The sequence below is a fragment of the Mustela nigripes genome, chromosome 4, assembly GCF_022355385.1.
Source record: "Mustela nigripes isolate SB6536 chromosome 4, MUSNIG.SB6536, whole genome shotgun sequence".
Taxonomy (NCBI): domain Eukaryota; kingdom Metazoa; phylum Chordata; class Mammalia; order Carnivora; family Mustelidae; genus Mustela; species Mustela nigripes.
In genome coordinates this window covers 188,203,986-188,223,925 of record NC_081560.1, presented here as the reverse complement: position 1 = coordinate 188,223,925, position 19,940 = coordinate 188,203,986, and positions in this window count along the sequence as shown.

Sequence of the window (19,940 nt, the reverse complement as noted above, 5' to 3'; positions counted from 1 at the left end):
AATGTGAGCACACTTCTACGTGCTTAAAAATTAATAAGTTGTCTATTGTTTGAAATTCACAACCACTCTGTCACTGGATTCTCTGATGAGTTCCACTGTTTTTGTCTGTTCTTATGTCCCTACTCAAAGTGATTTAATTACAGTAATTTATATGTTCTGATACCTGATAAGGTAATTATCTCCCTCTCAAAATGTTTTCTTATGACACTTTACTTGATTATTACCTGATACTTTTTTTTTTTGCTTTCTTATATTTTTGGAGAATTATCTTATATTTGGTACAATGCATAAATCTGATTTATATATCGTGATAGAGATATTTTGATACATTTCCAGCCAGCAATATAACCACTACTCAGATGGAATGGAAGAGTATACCCCCTACACTAATGCCATCCCTAAGAACTAACCACTGTCCTGACTTCCACCCTCATGGAGGGACCTGGCCTGGACCAACTTCATACAAATGGAGGATCAAGTATGTGATCTTTGGTGTCATATCTCCTTCATACAGCATCATACCTATCAGGAGTCACTTCTATGGCATCCTTTCTCGTTCTACTATATGAAGGTACAATGACTCAATCACGTATTCAACTCTTGATGGACATTTGGTCTGTTTCCCATTTGGGGAGGCTCTCACAAATAAAGCTATTTTGAACCATCTCATACACGTCTTTTGGTAAATATAAGCACTCACTTCAGTTGAGTCTATACCTTGTGGAATAACTGGATCATGGGGTCTATGTATGCTCGGTTTTAGTAGATTTGGTCAAATCGTTTCCAAGATGGTACCAATTTACACTCCCACCAGAAATGGAATAGGTCTATTTATTCTGCACACTCACCAGCATCTAATAAAATTAATGTATCTTTTTTAATTACAGCCATTCTACTGAATGGATAGTTGTGTCTTACTTTAAAATTTTCATTTCTTTAATGATAAGGGATATGATGCATATTTTATATGATGACTGGCCATTTTAATGTGCACATTTATGGAAGTTGTATTCAAAATTCTTGCCAGTTTCCAAGTTTGTTCCTTTTGTTTTTTTAATTCAAATGCAGGAATATCTTTAAATAGTCTGGAGCTGTGTCCTTCGCTAGGTAAACTTATTGCAAATATCAGCCCTTTTACATGACTTACTCTTAATGGGATGGCTTCATACACAGAAGTTCTGACTTTAGTAAAGTACAATGTATCACTCTTTCCCTTTACTGTGTATTAGTTTCCAAAAGCTACGGTAACAACGTACTGTAAATAGGGTGACACAGAACAACAGAAGTTTGTTGTCTACCATTTGGGATGGTAGAAGCCCAAAATCAATGTGTCAGCAGGGTTATGCTCCCTGTAGGAGAAGGATTCTCCCTTGCCTCCTAAAGCTTCTCCTAGCCCCAGATGTCCCTTGTCTTCTGGCAGCTTTGTTCCAATCTTTGCTTCCATCTTCACATGATCTTTTCCCTGTGTTTCTTCACCCAGTTTCCCCTCTATCCATGTCTAGGTCTGTGTCCAAATCTCCTCTTTTTTAAGGATGCCAGCCATACTGAATTAGGATTTACCCTAAAGATATAATTTTACCTTGATTACCTCCATACAAACCTTATTTCCCAAAAAGGTCACATTCAGCATTTAGTCTATGATCACCCTTGAATTTTTTTTTGGCAGGAGGGATTTGGTCAGATAGTGGCCAAGGTCATTTTTAATATAGTGTATTTACTGAAAAAGATCTTCCTTTCCCTACTGAATTGCAATAGGTATTATGTCACAAATTGATCCATTTGTCTGTCTTTGTACAAATAACATACTGGCGTAATCATCATAACTTTATAAAAAGTCCTGGTATCCTATAGGGTAAATCCTCCAGTTTTCTACTCCTTGATTTTCCTAGGTCCTTTGCATTTCGATCACTACATTATATAAATTTTCCTTCAACATATTCTTTAATGTTTTCTTTATCTATGTAATTTTTCATGTATTAATTTCCTTACCCATAAAAAAACTGTTGGCATTTTGATTGAAATTTCATTAGAACTAAAATCATATGGATCAAAATGAACATATAAAGAATATTAAGTCACTTAATCTATGAACATAGCATATCTCCCATTTATCTAGAACTTCTTTGATTTATTTCAGTAATGTTTTATAATTTTCAGTGCAGAGGACTTGCATATATTTCAAAATTATTATTAGGCATTTCATATTTTTGATATGGTTTTTGATGGTATTTTTAAATTTTTATTTTTCATTTATTTGTTTCTAGTACATAGATAGAATCAACTTTGTATATTGGCCTTATATCCAGCAACTTTAGTAAATTCACCTGTTGTTAATAATTTCTTGGCAGATTCTTTTCAAAGTTATATAAACACAATCGTGCTATCTATATAAGAAATTTTAGTTTTTTCTTCTACAATTTTATTAGGATTTTTAAAGACTTACTTACCGTATTGAACTAGGATCTTTAGTACAATATTAAATAGAAGTGGTGATGTTGTACATCCTTGTCTTATTCTTAACCTCAGGGAAAGCATTCAATAGTTTACCATTAAGTATTATGTTAGCTATATGTTCTTTTTCTTTTGTTTCTTTTGTTTTGTTTTATATGGGCCATTTATTGGACTATGGATTTTTTTTCTATTTTTAATTTGTTCATATATTTTATCAGGAATAGGTATTTAATGTTACAAAATCCATTTTCTGTATTTTTATATATTTTTAAGATATTTATTTATTTATTTTAGAGAATGGAAGAGAGCACCTGCAGTGGGGCGGGGAGAGGGAAAGAGAATATCAAGCAGAGATTCCAACTTGACCCCAACTTGAGGCTTGATTCCAGGACCCTGAGATCATGACCTGAGCTAAAACCAAGATTAGGCCATTCAACCAACTGAACCACCCAGGTGCCCCTTTTTTTGCATCTACGGACATTATTGTAGATTTTTCTCTTTGGTTTTGTTAACGTAGTGAATTACATTAATTATTGATATTTAAAACAATTTTATATTTTGTTGAATTTGAAAAGAAAATCCCACTTGTTTAGGATATATCATTCTTTTTATATACTAGTGGGTTTAATTTGCTAATATTTATTTAGAATTTTTGTGCATTTGTTCATGTATAATATCATCTTGTGGTTTTCCTTTCGTGTCATGTCCTTGTCATGTTTGGCTTCAAGGTTATATTGATCTCATCAAGTCGCTCCTTGTGAGATTTTGTTTAAGATATAACTAATTTCTCTTCAAAATATTTGGTAAAAGTGAAATAAAGCTATAGTCGCTTGGAATTCTATTTGTGGGAAAATTTTTATTGTTGATACGTTTTCTTTAAAAGATGCAGTATTATGGAGATTTTCTATTTTCATGTGTGTCAGTTTCTCTAAACAGGATTTTTAAAGAAAGTATCCATTTTATCTAAATTTTCAAACTTAATGGCATAAAGTTTTTAAACCCCTTAATATTCTTTGGATTTCTGAAGGATCTGTCCTAAATTTTATTCTTGATATTGGCAATTTATATTTCTCTCTCTTTTTATGTCTTACAAGGGATTCATCAATTTTATTACTCTTAAAAAATTACTCTTAAAAAAATCAACATTTTATTCGTATCTGTATTATATATTTGTTTTATATTTTATTGATTTCTGTTTATATTATTATTATTTATTTTTTCTACTTTATTTGGGCTTAATTTTCTGTTCTTTTTCTAACTTCTTAAATTGGAGGCTGAGAGCATTGACTTTAAGCTCATATAAATATATAGATAGATGCAGTATATGTATAAATAAATATACATACATATATGTGTGTATATACTTTTATTTCTTGGTTTCTGTTGTAATGTATTCTTAAATTCATACATTCTTTATAATTATGTCTTTTTCCCAATTCTTTGGGAATTTAAAGATTCTTTGTCTTTTTTCTGTTACTGAGTTTAATATAACTTCACAGTGGCCAAAGAACATAGACTTTATGATTTCAGTCTTTGGGAACTTGTTGACACTTGCTTTCTGGCCCAGATTCTGGTCTATTTTACTAAATAAGAGTTAAATATGTGATGCAGTGTTCCATAGGTTGATGTAGTGTAGGCGTTTAGTGATATCTTTCAAATCTTCTGTATCCTTACTGATGCTTTTCTAATATCCTTCCATTCATGAGTATTAAAAATTGCCCAATGCCATTGTGTTTTTTTTCTTTTAGTTCTGTATTTTTTGAAGATTTTCTAATAAGTAAATGTATAGAATTGTTACATCTTTCTATTGAATTAATCCTTCCATTTACATTAAATATCCCCTTTTCACTCCCATTATATTCCTTACCTGGAAGTCTAACAATCTGGTACTACAGGTCCACAAACTACACAGCTCAGTATTTCTATGATTTTCTTGGGTCTATTATGTCACTTTCAGCATTTCTGTGTCTTCATGTTTAAAATATCTTTGTAAACAACATAGAGAAAGAAGGGAACAGCAAGTCTACCTTGAACATAAAATATTTGCATGGTAGGAAATTAAGCACCCAGAATGACCCTTTTAAGAATGCTGAGGGTGAGGTGATAGTATAGGAAAAGATTGAAAGTGTTTCAGGTAAGGCAGGAAGGGGAGAAGCTGGGAGTGTGGGGCAACTCATCTACAATGGAGAAGGTTTTCCAAGGACAGAGTGCATAGATCTTTGGAGGACAACAGATCAGAAGACAAAGAGAGCCCAGAATAATACTGTCATGGGAATACAGGAAAGGAAGGAGGCTGGTTCCCACCGGTGACACCAAGGTTCCAAACAGTACCGGGGTCATTTTCTAGAGCGTAAGCCAAGCTGAGCATGTGCTCTGCTAACTAGCTTTTATCTTCCTTTTCCCTCTCTCTTCTCAGTGGGATTGTCATTCATCTTTGTCAGTTCCTTCGGATTCATTCTCATTGCCAGGATACTTTACGTGCTATGGTATCTCGGTGGTGAAATGCAAGTCCTTTCAGCCATTGTGAGCCAGCAACGTAACAACAGGTCTCTCTGCCTCTCCTCCTGTGAAAAAAGGAGGAGAAACACTCCTTTCTGCCTAGTCAGACTCAGAGGCAGAGAGAGCCCAGTCTAACCATCAAACATCTCCCTGGACATAAGTGTACAATGAATTAATGAATCAGGTCTAATAATGACATAAGTCAAGGCCATTGACACGATAGACCAAATTTTTCCCAGAGTTCTCTTGCTCCAATCCTCCCTCTAACAAGAGAATCTACACTATTGGCAATAAACCCTGTTTTGTTCCACCCAGCATGAATCCCAGAACCTCCTGTGGGACCTGAGGTCACGTACTCTTCAGGAAAGCCAGGTAGCTTGGAGTTGAGTGAAAGGATAGGAAGCCATGTTTAAGTTGCCAACTCCATGAATCCAGGTGTGATCTCTAAATTGAACTGACCCTCTTGTGACTTAAAAACATCTCATATAAATTACTTGGGAATAGGGATTTTTCTAGTCCCTGTGATTTCACTACATAAAACATTGCTAAATGTTTATTTAATGACTTTATTGCTAAAGTCATTATTGATTGTGTTAACAATTTGTTCTGTTTGCATTCCCTTTGGAAGCACCCACATCTGATACAGGTTTGGATGTTCTTGGCCATTCTTACACATTTCTGTTGGCCCAGCTTTCCTGTTTTGGATACCTTGGCATCATATTTCTTATGGACAGGTGTAAAGGGATGCCCTCTGATGTCTGTGGGCCTTGTTTTATTCCTGGCTCAGGTGCGGGGAAGGTCTGTGTCCCCCTTGGGGATGGTGGACTGGAAATCAGCATCTCTAGCTCACATAAAAGAGCATAAGTGGCTGGAAATTACCCAATGGGCAGTGGAACTGGATACTTTCCAGCACGTATATTCTTGTGACCTTGAAAAGATACATGGCCTCTTGATTAAAGATTATCATTGATTTTCCTGGATTCATTCCTTGAGACTCATGGATGGATTAGAAATGTATCCTCTTCATTACCCATTAAGGGTCATTGGAGCTGTATCCAGAAATGTCCCAGGCAATGTCTGGAATGCCAAAGTGCCCACCTGGAGGTTCAGTGTAGATGCCCCCTCCAATAACCCTCTCCAGATACGGGTGTTTAAGTTTATATTAATTAAAATTGAATAAACTGAAATGCAGTTTTTGATGGCACTGGCCACATTTTAAGGGTTCAGCACGCACATGTGGAGAGTGTTAGGGAGGGGCAAGCACTGTCCAGCACAAATAAGAACCTGCCAACAGTGCGGAAATCTCTGTTCACAGCATGGCCCTAGACAGAAGATATGGTTCCTTCCCACACACCAGCAAGACATTGTGTCCATGCATTTGTTGTAGTGCTAATCACTGCATGAGATGTCCATGTGTCTGATTGTCTGTCTTCCTTCCAGATTGGGGGAAAAAGAAACCCAACTGGAGGGCCAGACCTGGTGCCTCTTCCTGGTGATGGTGCAGCATAATTGGTCAAAAGAAACCAGAGAGGGAAAGGCTGATACCCCGTCCCCAATACCATCAGAGTAGAGAAAACAAAGCAATTATAGTGAGAATGAGGCCAATGGGAACTTGTAATAAGCAGCATTCAACTTACACACTTTTTAAAGATTCTAACTAAAGCCTTGTCCGTTGACCAACTTCCCTAACTTGGGTGAGTCAAACCACATGTGTTGTCCAAGAGGGAGGTAGACATGATCAGATCCACTGAGTGAGTTTTAAAACCCAGATGCATAGACTCTATGACTTTTTTTTATAAGAAATTGATTTATGAGGAAAAGTAAGACCTATTTTGGGGGCATATTAGTCTGCTGGAACTACCACACAGTACCGCAAACTGAGTGGCTTAAAACAACAACAGTGTGTACTCCTACAGTTCTGGGAGCCAAGGGGAAATCCTCAGAAGGTTCTAGGGGAGGCTCCTTCCCTGCCTCTTCTAGGTACAGGTAGCTCCAGGCTTACAGCTGCCCCCTTCCAACCTCTGCCTCTCTTTTCACACGGTCTTCTCTCCTGTCTGCTGGAAGGAACTTGCCATTGGATGCAGGGCCCATGAAGATAACCCAGGATACTCTCCTCTCAAAATCCTGAACCCAATTCCATCTTCAAAGACCCTTTTTCCACATAAGGTCACACTCACAGGTAGTGGGGATTAGGACGTAGCTGTATATTTTGGGGGATCATTATTCAACCCTGTACAGCAGGGGAGGGTTACCATCTAGTTGATGTAATAATTAAAGCACTGCTAGCTTCCATCAAAATATTTGAAAAGCTCATGCCAGGTATTATGATCTGGAAAGAAATGATCCCAGAGTGTGTGGCTGGTGGCAGCCTGCATGTCTCAAAGGGGTGAAGGCTAGCTTTCTGCCACTAAGAGGTGCCATCAGGTATCCACCTCCGGAAAAAAAGTTCTGGAGAGAATTGGGACTGGGAGAGCCTGGGCCATAGGAATGCATCCCAGCTTCCTGTCTGCCTGAAGGAGGGTCCCCTTCCGGGGCTCCATCCATCCTCCTGCAGTCTCGGGATCCTCTGCCAGCTCTCAGACCCAGAGTGATGAACGAGCAGGTGATCTCCTCGGCACAGAACAGTTGGAGAATATTCATTTTATTCCACTTCTGACCTTTTTGCTGTTCCGCAAGCCCACAAGGTCTGGGCTGCATAATAATAGCTGAGGATCAGAAATGACTATTTGGAATGTCATCCGATTCATGTTTACTTGACCTTATGGTTTTAGAGCCCATATTAATCTTAATTGCACTGTTAAAATATAGTTAATATCTTTATACAAATTAAGTGATAATAGGAATTTGCAAAGGTTTTTTTTAATGAATTAATCTTAAAATAAGCTGATTATACAAATCTTTAGCCAAGCATTGACTAATCCAGAATACAAACATTACTTTGATAAGATACATTCAAACAAACATTTTTGTGGCAAATATTAGCAGAATAACTGGGTGATGGCATCCAGGGACTGCCATCTGTGAACGCCGGGAGGTGGCCAGATGTGCCCCTCACTGATGAGCACATTCTAGATCTGGGTCCTTTCTGGATTCACCATTAGCTACTTGGGCCTTTGGACAAAAGCAGCTAGAGCATCTGGGGGAAGAAGATCGTGAGGATGATTTGTGAAGTTCATGTGTCAACGAGAAACTGGACAAATAATTTGTATTAAATGTTATTCCTATTAAGCAATGTTTTCATTTGAGAGAAAATACATTTGTTCAGACATTACTTGATCCTCACTACCTGACAGGCACTCTTCCTCCTGAACACCACGTATCACTTTAGGTTCACAAAGTAACTCCTGAACTGAGCTTATTCCCTCTTCTCTTTGGCCAGCAGGAAGCTCAGTGCTAAATGTACAAGACATTTTTAATGGTAGTCCAGAATCACATGGTGTGTATTTCTTTTGAAAAATTACTATTTACAGTGTGTACATAAAATATGAAGCATCATAATAAAATTTAGACTTATGAACCCACACTAAATTTAAACTAAAATCTTTGTCCCTGCTATATAGACCTCCTCTATCCCAGTTCCCTTGCCCTCAGAAGTTACTTCTACCCTGAAATATATGTTACTATTATTTGTATCTATTACTCCTTTCCTGTTTATTTAAATAGTTATATCATTATGTATGTATGCTTACACAATATACTGTTTAACTCTACGTATTTCTGAGCCTTAGAAAATCACATTATATTCTACATACATTTCTAGAACTTCATTGCATTATATTTGTGGAACTGATTCATACTATCACTTGCAACTGAATTCCCATTGCTTTACAAAAGTCCATTTTAAGACAATGGCCCAATTTTATTTTTTAGAGGATGGCAGTGGATTAGGGGTAGAAGAAGAGAGAGAATCTTAAGCAAGCTCTATGCCAAACACAGAGCCTGATGTGGAGCTCAAACTCATGACCCTGAGATGATGACTTGAGCCAAAACCAAGAGTCATATGCTTAACAGACTGAGCCAATCAGGCACCCTGACAATTGTCCAATTTAAGACAATTTCCTTATCTATTTTCTTATTGATGAAATTGAGGTATTTTCTGGTTTTTCCAGTAGGAATGATACTTGTTTGAATACGCAAATATATGCAAAAGGTGCTGCCATATATCTAAGAGTGGACTTATTTGATCAAATACTCATTTATAAAATAATGTCAAATTATTTGGCAAAGTGGTTATTACTAATTGTACTTGGTCCAGCAGTGAAGAAAAACCCTTATGATTCACAGCCTTAACCAACACTGGGTACTATCAAACTTTTAAATTTTGCCCAGCTAGTAAATGGAAAAGTACACCTCATTGGGATTTTCACATCTGCAGCATTCTGATTTCTAATGAAGTTGACCTTTGTTTCACATGTTCAGTTGCTTTTGTGTTCCCTTTTCAGGAAAATGCCCCCTCATGTCTGTTGCATATTTCGCTATTGAATCTGTTGTCTTTTCCTCATTGATTTGTGGGAATCCTTCAGTATTCCAGATATTAATTCTTCTACACATATATGTTTTGTGAATATTTTTCCCAGTTTATGACTTGAATTTTCACACCTTCCCTATATATTTTGATGAATTGAAGTTCTTAATGAAATATAGTTCAGAATATCAATCTCTTCCTCTAGGGCATTTGTATTTTGTGTCTTACTTTCTACCTCTCTACCTGTCTTTCTACCTGTAGGTCACAAATGTGAAAAAGAAAGCTAAAGCAGGGAGTTGTGGGAAATTGGAAGGGGAGGTGAACCATGAGAGACTATGGACTCTGAAAAACAATCTGAGGGTTTCGAAGGGACAGGGCGGGGTGGGAGGTTGGGTTACCAGGTGGTGGGTATTATAGAGGGCACGGATTGCATGGGGCACTGGGTGTGGTGCAAAAATAATGAATACTGTTATGCTGAAAATAAATAAAAAATAAATTAAAAAAAAAAAAAAGAGAAAGCTAAAGCAATTTCAGAAGACAAGGGACTATCCTTAAGTCCTAAAGACACATGGACTTGATTTTTGAGTAGGCTGTGAGGTAGGGATCAAGTTGCCTTCTTTTCAATGAAAACAATAGTGGGCCCATGAGTGTTTTACTAAATAGCTCCTTCTTTCCTCACTGATCCAGAGTGCCTGCCCCATCGAGGTCTCCATATTGCTGGGCGTCAGTTTCTGATTCTCCATTATACTCCACTGGCTATTTGAAGAATTGGCTATTTGTCTCATGAAAGTGCCACTTTTTGCTTCCTGACACTTTTCCATAAGATAGAAATCTGGTAAGGCAAGTCTCAGTATTGCCCTCCCCTAGCCGTCTTGTCCTTATTCAGAAGGTTTATGGCCATTCTATGTATAAGTATATGTGTTATACTTAGATCAGCTCTATTAAATTTCTATTAAAAATGAAATAACATGTTAGCATAATTTTTGGAATGGTGTTGAAGCTAGAGTACATTTTGTGAATAATGTATATCTGCATCTTACTGAGTCTTTCTCTATAAACACCCATGACAGTTCTAGATTTATTTAGATACTAGGTATTCATTTCAAGTCTTGATTTCTCTCCTTATTTGGCCTGCTTTAAAAAAAATAATCAGATTCTTTAGATAGTTGCTTTATTCATTCTTTCAAGTTTTTTAGTAGAAAAACAGTGTGAAGGATAAGGCCAAGTGTGACTACTCTGTCTTTGCCAGACCTTGAAGTCAGATATTATGCACGTAGTTCCCGGTTGCTCCAAGGACCAGGCAAGTGAGCAGAAGGAGCTGGAGTGAGGAGAACAGGTAAAACGTCACGTTTACCAGGTGAAAGGTCACCGTGACCCGGACTCAGGATGTCACAGTGGGGACCCACCTGGAGTATATTTCGAAGATCTAGCCACTAAGGATGCTCCATTGTACCCACGGACGTTAAGAAGAAAGTGAAATCGAGGATGCTTGCTGGATTTTTGATCCGAGGAATCGTGTGGATGGTGTTGTTATGAGCTGGGAACAGGAAAATTGGAGAAGCGGCTGTCGACCGGGGAACACGTAGAGTTTTATGCCGTGAGAACCTACAGTTTGAGATTCGTATGACATGGAGAGGATGGGGAGGAAACTGAAGAAGGAAGTCTGATTCCCGAAGTCGGATCGAGAGCAGGGAGAACAGAAACTGGGAAGTGTCCGTGTGTGCATGACGCACACAGCCAGTAGACTGCATGGGAACCAGGAGAAGGGCAACGGAGAAGAGAAGCAGATTCTGGAAGTCTGGCAGAGCAGGAAGTGGCAGCCAAGAGAGTCAGAAGGAGAAGCTACCAAATGGAGATGGAGAAAAACTCAAAGAGTTGCTGTCAAGAAAACACAAAGAAAATGTTCCAAGAAAAAGGAAATGATAACCACTTTGCCTGCTGAAGATTGGCCAATTCAGAAGAAAATCTTAACACAGGTCTGGACAAGTTGACCGTGCAACAGACATTTCCTTCTTGCAGGGGGTAGGGCCGTGCACATCTCGTGGGGTCAGGGAGAATTCAGTACAACAAAGAGGGGAAGTGGGTACGATCTTTTACACGGTGGGGGAAAAAAAGTTAAAAAAAGGAGGCTCCTGCCCGAAGTAAGGATCACAGTAAGAAACAATGAAATCGAGATCTCGCTTGCCTTTGTGCCTCTCTTTGTAATGCATTCCTGGTTCTGTAGGTTGAGAGAAGTTTCTGATATGCTAACCAGGCAAGTGGAACCCAGACATCAGGAATGTACAGCACATCAGGCTATGTCTTTGCTTACTAGGGCTCAAGTGTTTCTCTTCAGTGTGGACGGACTGAATTCAAGCTCCCAAGTCACAGCGCGGTTACAGCTGAAGACACAGTCTTCAGCAGTAAAAACGCCAAGATTCTGAGAAATGCTTGCTTCTACATTGCTGAGGCTTCAAAATAAACACAGAACTGTTACCAAACCATTTTTGTTGTTGTTGTTGTTGTTCAGAAAAGTTATACATGCACTTGGGAGAAAAAAAATCAAAAAGCACAGAAAAGTAAAAAATGAAAACCTAATCTGCTTTCTACTGCCCACCTTGCGCTTCCTTTTCCAGAGACAACTACTGGCAACAGTTTACTTCATACCCATAAGCATACTGTTTATTTTTAAACAAATAGGGTCATACTAAAACAGTGCTCTTGGGCACTTGGATGGTTCATTGGATTAAGCATCTGCCTTTGTCTCAGGTCATGATCTCAGGGTCCTGGGATCGAGCGCCACATGGGCTCCCTGTTCAGTGGAGAGTCTGCTTCTCCCTCTGCCTGCCCCTCCCCCTACATGTGCTCAATCGCTCTATCTCTCTCTCTCAAATAAACAACACCACAACAAAAAACTTTAAGAAATATAAAATAATGAAAAATAAAATAAAACACCACTCTTTAGCTTAGTTTCCCTTTGCAAAATATCACAAAGCTCACTCTGCGTCATCACAGACAGATCTGCCTGATTTTCCATGATGGCCCTTCGTGCTCTATCTTAGGTGTATATTATATTTTTACTTAAACAATCCCTTGTCAAGTTCAGGTTGCTTCTTGATTTGGACTTAGTTTTTCCCTTCTACAAACCATTCTGCACAGCTCTTGCTGTTTGGGGTAGATATACCTACATGATGAATGCCTTGTTAGAGATAGGCATTTTAAAATTGTGATGGACATGCCCAAACTGTCTCCAAAACCGTGTTTCCAGGGCCTCCTCCCCCTGCCGAGTACAGAAGTCTCTCTTCTGCCACAGCCCGACCACCACTGACGGGGTCAGCTCTATCAGAGCCTCAGTGTTCGCCTTCCCTCGACCGTGTCCTCTGTCATGTGACTTCACAGGTCTTCTCATTGAAGGGGGAGCAGCTCTCCATGCGGGCGCAGGCTTGGACTTGCTTTGGCCCTTGGGGGCAAGACTTTTGTTTTGTTTTGTTTTTAAGATTTTATTTATTTATTTGACAGAGATCACAAGTAGGCCGAGAGGCAGGCAGAGAGAGAGAGGAAGGGAAGCAGGCTCCCCTCTGAGCAGAGAGCCCGATGCGGGCCTCGATCCCAGGACTCTAAGACCATGACCTGAGCCTAAGGCAGAGGCTTAACCACTTAACCCACTTAACCCGCTGGGCCACCCAGGCGCCCCAACCACGGGGGCAAGCCTTAAAAGGTACTGGCCCTCCAGGGCAGGCCGCCCCAGGCTCCCACGCGTGCTGTGGAGGGAGCTGTGCCGACGTGCATGAAGGCCAGGGAGAGCCCCTGCGTCCTCTCTGGCAGGTGCATCCAGTGGGCGCCCTGCCATTTCTGTGCTCGGTGGGAGTCCCGAGCTCGAGGAGCGTTCTGCCTTCTCCGCGGACCTAGCTCATCTCATTGCTTCACTCTGCTATTTCACAGATGGAGCCTCGTTCTCTCTGTCTCATCCTCTGACATCGCAGACAGATCCTTCACAGGTGGAGCCTCGTTCTCTCTGTCTCATCCTCTGACATCGCAGACAGATCCTTCTGGCCTCTGACAGTGGAGATGGTCAGAGGGTCATAGGTCATGGCTTGTTAAAGGGGCGCAGGGCTTCTAGCTCCAGAACCCTCCGCTTACCATCCTCACCCGGCTTCCTCCTCCAGGCCACACAGGGAAGGCAGGGCAGAGCCTCCGGACCTAGCAGAGCCCCCAGAGCTTCACTTTCCATCTGTCCTGCCTCCTCCCCAGGACCTTAACTGGGTGGAGGGGCTCTCCAGCGAGCAGGGAGGGCTCCTGTGTCCAGGACCGTTGGCATCACGGGCTGTGCTCTCTCCCTGACCCTGCTGATGCCCGATGATTGCTTCCAAATCACCCTCCATTCCCCCCTCCCCGTGTTTCCCCCGAATCCTCTGAGCCCCACAGATGTTTTTGTCCTTGGTCACAATCTGAGATGCTCCGAGGCCAGCCTTTAGAAATGGGGAGCAGTGACTGTCGGGGCAAACATATTTGAAGCCCAAAGCAAAACACAGCAGAAGTGGATTAGTCAGGAAACAGAAAACCCCCAAATTACTCTGTGTTTAGAGACTCAAAAAAGAGTAATAAGAAAACTCCCCCTACAGGCATTTTGTGGTTAATGCAAAGTAAACAGACAAATGTCCTGCAAAATATTTGCTCATCTATTAAGACCATCCGGAGTGTTTTCATTTGACTTCCTACACACAAAACCATTTCCTCTGGCATCCAGAAATCCCTTCTTCTGGGGAGACGGACACTGTGACAGGGGCGCCCCGCCCCAAGGCCTGCGAGGACCCCCCTGCCCAGCTCAACAGCAACGCAACAGGGACTGTTTTTGCAGAGATGAAATTATCCTGCACGTTTCTATTCTCGATTTCATAAATTCACTGGGCCACAGAGAAAAGTTTTAATAGGGGAATTTTTGATTCCTCCCGACTCAAAGATGAGGAATAGAAGAACAAGAGAGACCACATAAAAATCTGTTGTCGCCACAGCCCTCCCTGACCTCAGGAACAAACACATAATCGGTAAAAAACCAGAAGACCCCGGGGGGCTGGTGCAGCCCCGACCCGAACTTCTTGTTTTTCTGCAAACCTGCTCCTCTAGTGCCAGCACCTTACAACCTTACTCTGGCTCTTTCAGGGTCTGCAGGCAACGGTTGTTTAAATATTTGGTTCCAAATTAGAAGGAGAGACTGCCAGAAAATCACTTCGAATTAAATAAAGTGGTGTTTTATGGGAATCCCTCCCAGCTGCAGCAGGAGAAGAAATGCACCACTCGCCGTCCACGGCCGCCACAGGCCCTCGGAGCAAAATGGCCTGTCCCACCATGGCCTTGGAGGGACAGGAAGGCCCTGCTGTGGTGACCCCAGGGGGGCTAGGAGGTGGGTTCGGGGTAACCTCCCGGTCACAAAAGACCATTGTTCGTCTGGTATGCTTGTTATTTTGCAGTGAACGTTCTGAGTCCAAAAGTTGAAAAAGCTCTTGGTTTGTGTGAATGTGTTCTCCAACCACTAATTATTTCCTGCTGTCTTGAGGTGTTAAATGCATAAACACATGGAGCCCTCAGCTTAAAAAATTAGGGCTTCATTTTTCTTTCCGGATGAATCAGTGGGAAGGAGTTTGCATACACTGAGGTCTTTCCACATGCAGACGAAATCCTGAGTGGGGGAGTCAGAAGTTCTGAGCACACGCCTCAGGCCGTGTGGGCACATGTTTTCTCCTTTGGGAAGTGCGGTGGGGATGGATACGGGTCCTTCAGCATGGCTTTGGACTTGGCCGCGTTGGAGGACATGGGAGTCTAAAACATGTGCCTTTTGCCACATGGCAATGCATTTTGATAAGTACAAACACAGACCTCATCGGTCGTGTGTGGGCACAAGACATAGAAAAATGTTTTGTCTTTTAAAAAAATTATCTATTTGGTTAAATGGACATTTTCATCTTCAGAGAGGGGCTTTTTACTTTATAAATCTGAGTAGCCGTGCACCCAAAATTACATGAATGTTTCAGTTATTCTGCATTAAATGTCAACACTTCATAGTTAAATGTCAACATTTTATGGTTAATAATTTAGGTATGTCCCCAGAATCTGTCCTACCTTCTCCCTGACTGCAGAAGCCACCCAGACCCAGAGCCCACCTCCCGACACATGAGGTGGGATTAGCCAGGCTAATTTCAATGAAAGAAAACAAGAAACCAGCTTGAGTGTCAGGCCCTGGTTCCTGGACAGACGGGGACCATCGGTGCTACTGACGGGACCATGTGCTGCACGAAGACAGGACAACCACCTCAGTGACAGTCCGTGGCAAGTGAGTGGAGGGGGCAGGGGCCGTGCCAACCCAAGTCCCTGGGACGTTAGCCACCCAGGCAGCCAGAGCTGGAGGTCGGAACTGGGGCGGCAGGACATGAGCCAAGGCCTCTCCCTCCTGCACCTGCCACGAGGCAGACCGACGTCCCTCCCGGAAGACACAGGCCTTGCCATCCCACGACCTTCAGCTCCCCCACAGGCAGGGAGGGGACCACGTTATCATCGCTAGGCTCAGGCTGAAGAGAGGGGAATGGGGCAGCCAACCTGGGTGATGGTCGGGACGTGGCAGGAGGGGTCGTTTCTCATCTACTTATAACAGAAGAAAACCTAAGAAACATCCAGGGACCACATGAATGGATGTTCAGTGTCACCAGTCACTAGGCGAATGCAAATCAAAACAGCAAGGAGGTAGCACCTCACACCCATTACACTAGCCGTTGTCAGAAAAAGCAAATAAATAAATAAATAAATAAAAATTAAGGAACAGAAAATAGCAAGGTCGCCAGGATGTGGAGAAATGGGAACCCTGAGACATCACTGGCGGGATTGTAAAGTGCGGATCCACAGTGGAGAACAGTCTCGTGGCTCTGTGAAACATTAAACCCAGAGTTACTGTACGGCCCAGGAAGTCCTCTCCTAGGTCTGGGTAGTGTCCACGGCAGCCCAAGGGTGGGAACAACCCAAGCACCCCCCCGACACACAGAGGGGTAAAGTCCGTGGCGTGTGCACACAATGGGATATTATGGAGTCAGAACCTTGAAACCCTTCCACTGAGTGAAATGCACTAGAATCAGAAGTGCAAACACTACAGGTCTCGGCTTGATCGAGGTGCCTGGGACAGACACGTTCACGAGGACCGAAAGGAGAACCGTGCCCCAAGGACGGGGGAGGAGGAGAACGGGGTGTTCATCTTGCACAGGGACAGAGCTCGCTTTTGAGATGCGGAAAATGTCCTCGGTAGGGGTGATGGTCACGCAGCATCGTACATGTCTTAATGCTACAGGATCGCACACTTAAAAATGGTTAATATGAGAAATCGTATGCTATATATATTTTACAACAATAAACATTTTTTTAATTAAAAAGAAACAAGGGAAATGATACCTGGCAAAGTTCATGTGAGTCCACAGAAGGGTGGTCTGACCAGAAGATCTGGTTCTCTCATCCAGAACGCATCTCCCTTGGCTGCAACTTCTTCCTCTTTCTGGTTCCACCTCCGAGTGCAGAAATATCCTAATGTGCCTCAGATTTGAAGGAGGAAAATAGAGTTCCTGTGGAAACACAGCCCCATGCCTGGACACCGGAGGAGACTCTGGCCCCCGCCACCCCCGATGGAGGTGAACGAGCTGGACGTGCGTTTGGAACAAGCCCATTTCTGAGAGGAAATGCTGTTGTCTGCCTCCCCTTGGAGGTGCTGGGACAGACACACGCAGGCCCAGAGGTATTTCAGGCTATAGATTTTTTAAATAAGTAATATTAGGCATCACCAATGTGTTTTACCCCCCAAAAAATAATTATGTGTGATCATTACCAACTTAAAGTCAGTTCGTTTTCTTACTAAAAATTCGGCATGCAGCAAGAGTAGTAGAATCCCCCCTGATTCTGAGACTTGCAGAAGAGAGAAACGTCATTAAGAAAACCACATGAGATATACACAATAGATCAATTGAACCAAAGTGGCCGAATTCTGTACAGTTAGTCTGTGCGAGGCTTATCTGGTTTTTCATGAAATATTCCCTTTTCCTGAAAAACACAATCATGGCTATAAAATCATTTATTGGCCACCATTTAGGGCATCTCCTATCACACGTCATAGTTTATGAAGTGCCATGAAAAGCACAGAGAGGTGCTTTTCCACGTGGCAAAGGCCAATTTTATTCAATCACGTCCCAAAGCGTAGGGTGTATTTTTCTTCCAGAAACCCTTTTAGCATATCTTTTTATTTGGCCATTATTCTCAGCGGACACTGTAGATCTCCCCAGTAAATGAAACTGTTACCCACAACAAGGATGTAAACAGTCCTCCCCGCCCCACATCTAGAAAAGGAGCAGCCGGAAGCAGGAATATCCAGCTAAGCTGTGCAGGAGTCCTTTGCTCACTGGCTCTGCAAATGTGGACGCGGACATCATCCTGCCCTTCCTTCTCCACGGATGCCGCTGCTCTGCCTCCTGGCGTGGCCGGTGACTCCGCACCCCTGCTGAAGGGCGCACTTGCTCAGCACCAGGTCTGGATTTTTATTCTTGACAAAGAACATTGCCATACCTGCTTCCTCCTCCCGCCACCTCTGCCTCCCCCTCTGACTGACACATCCAGGCCCCCCATGCCTGCCATCCAGCCAGTCCCTACCCCCGACTGTCTCAAGGCATGCTTCTTCCCCTTGTAGGAAAGATCCTCTCCACGACGGTCTCCCTGGTGGTCCCTCCAACCTCGCCTGTGCTCTGCCGTTCCCCCTCCACCCTAACGACTGAACCCCTTCTCATTTGCAGAGGCTTCCCTCGGGCTCCTGGGATATCCCAGCCCCTGGGATAGCATCTCCCCGAAGGAGCGCGCCACCTCCCACCCCAGTAAGGAACACTTACTGTCTCCGCTGCCCTTTTGACGTTAGTGCACGTGAAAGCCATCACAGCTACATGGCACGTAAGGAAGCTTGATTTCCTCCACCAAACCATCAATGATTAGAAGGAAGGGATCCTGTAGAATCTTCTATCCGCTCCCACCAGGATCTAGCACAATGCTGTACATTTGCAAATTCTCAACAACTACAAGTTAATGGAGTGTGAAAATCCAGTGCTGTTCGCACCGTGGCATGCTTGCTCCTACTGGATTTGCCTCCCACTATCTAGAAATAATAAATGCCTCTCCAGGGGTGCACGTGGCTAAAATGAGCTCGGGGGCCCCTGAGTCATTAAAGGCCCTCTTTGACCCATCCCGCGGGCCTTGCCCAAACACGAGAATGTGGGCTGATAAGCTTTTCCTTCTTCGTGCAGTGCCCTGCCTGATTGTAACTGCCCTGTCCCAGGATTAGACCAAAGTTCCATTTCTGGTTTTCAAACCATCCCCAGCCCATGTTGGTGAAAACTTTGGCATTTGCGGGACCACTGCCTTGAACTTACACAGGCATAACCACCAAAGAGTCAAATACAGGAAAGCCGTGATAAGGCCTGGATTAAGGTTGGCAGAGGAAGCTCTGAGCAGGGAAACAGAATTCATGGCCCTCGAGTCATTCCAAGCCCATCTCAGCTTCCTGAGGGAGGAGACGGAGCTCCCAGAGGCCCCTCTTCTGGATACTGAGCCTGTCCTGGAACTGAGACAGGAAGTCCCCTGGGGCCACCTTGACGAGGAACTCTATCAGGCTGCTAGCAGAGGATGGAGAATTCTCACCTTCCCCCTCACCCCCTGCAAAAAACAATCAAGTAATAGTGAACTAAAAACAAATAAGGGTAAGATTCACAATGGTTAAGGGGTCCCTTAGACTTTCAACCGACTTTCCAAATCAAAATCTGGTCCACAGGCAAGAAGGAAGAGTTCCAGAGCAGAGCTGTGGAACCCTGGGGATGGCAAGTGTCCACCAGAGCTCCCTGCCTTTGATGCAACTTGAGATTTTTGACAATTAAGCTCGAGGCTGCCTACCAGTTTGAGTATGTATAAGTGAGTGTGTGTAAGAGGGTGTGAGTACTGGGATGCCTGGGTGGGTCAGTCATTAAGCCTCTGCCTTCAGCTCAGGTCATGATCCAGGGGTCCTGGGATCGAGTCCCACATCGGGGTCTCTGCTTGGCGGGAAGTCTGCTTCTCCCTCTCTCTTTCCCCCTGCTTGTGTTCCCTGGCTGTGTCTCTGTCAAATAAATAAATAAAATCTTAAAAAAAAAAGAATGGCTTCGTTTGCTTTGGATATGTCTTTAGTACGCTTGTGATTATTGTTTTGTTCCAACCTGAAAGTGTTTTTCTTCCAATAGATATACTTAGGCCACTTACATTTACTTGTCGCCTTTTTAAGTGGTCTTTCCAAGGCCCATTTTGATTTGTTTTGTTATTACTGTTGTTATAGGGCTTCTTTGGTTTGGGGTTTTGCTTCCCCTGGGCACGTGTGTGATATGACCTATCCTTGACTTGAGTCGTGTTAACTTTTCAAATCGAAACAACGAGCTTAAGCCTGTTTCTCTCACGGCTAGACGTCAGGAAGGAAGGGATAGTGAGGTGTCCTCGGTGCTGAAGGGGAGAC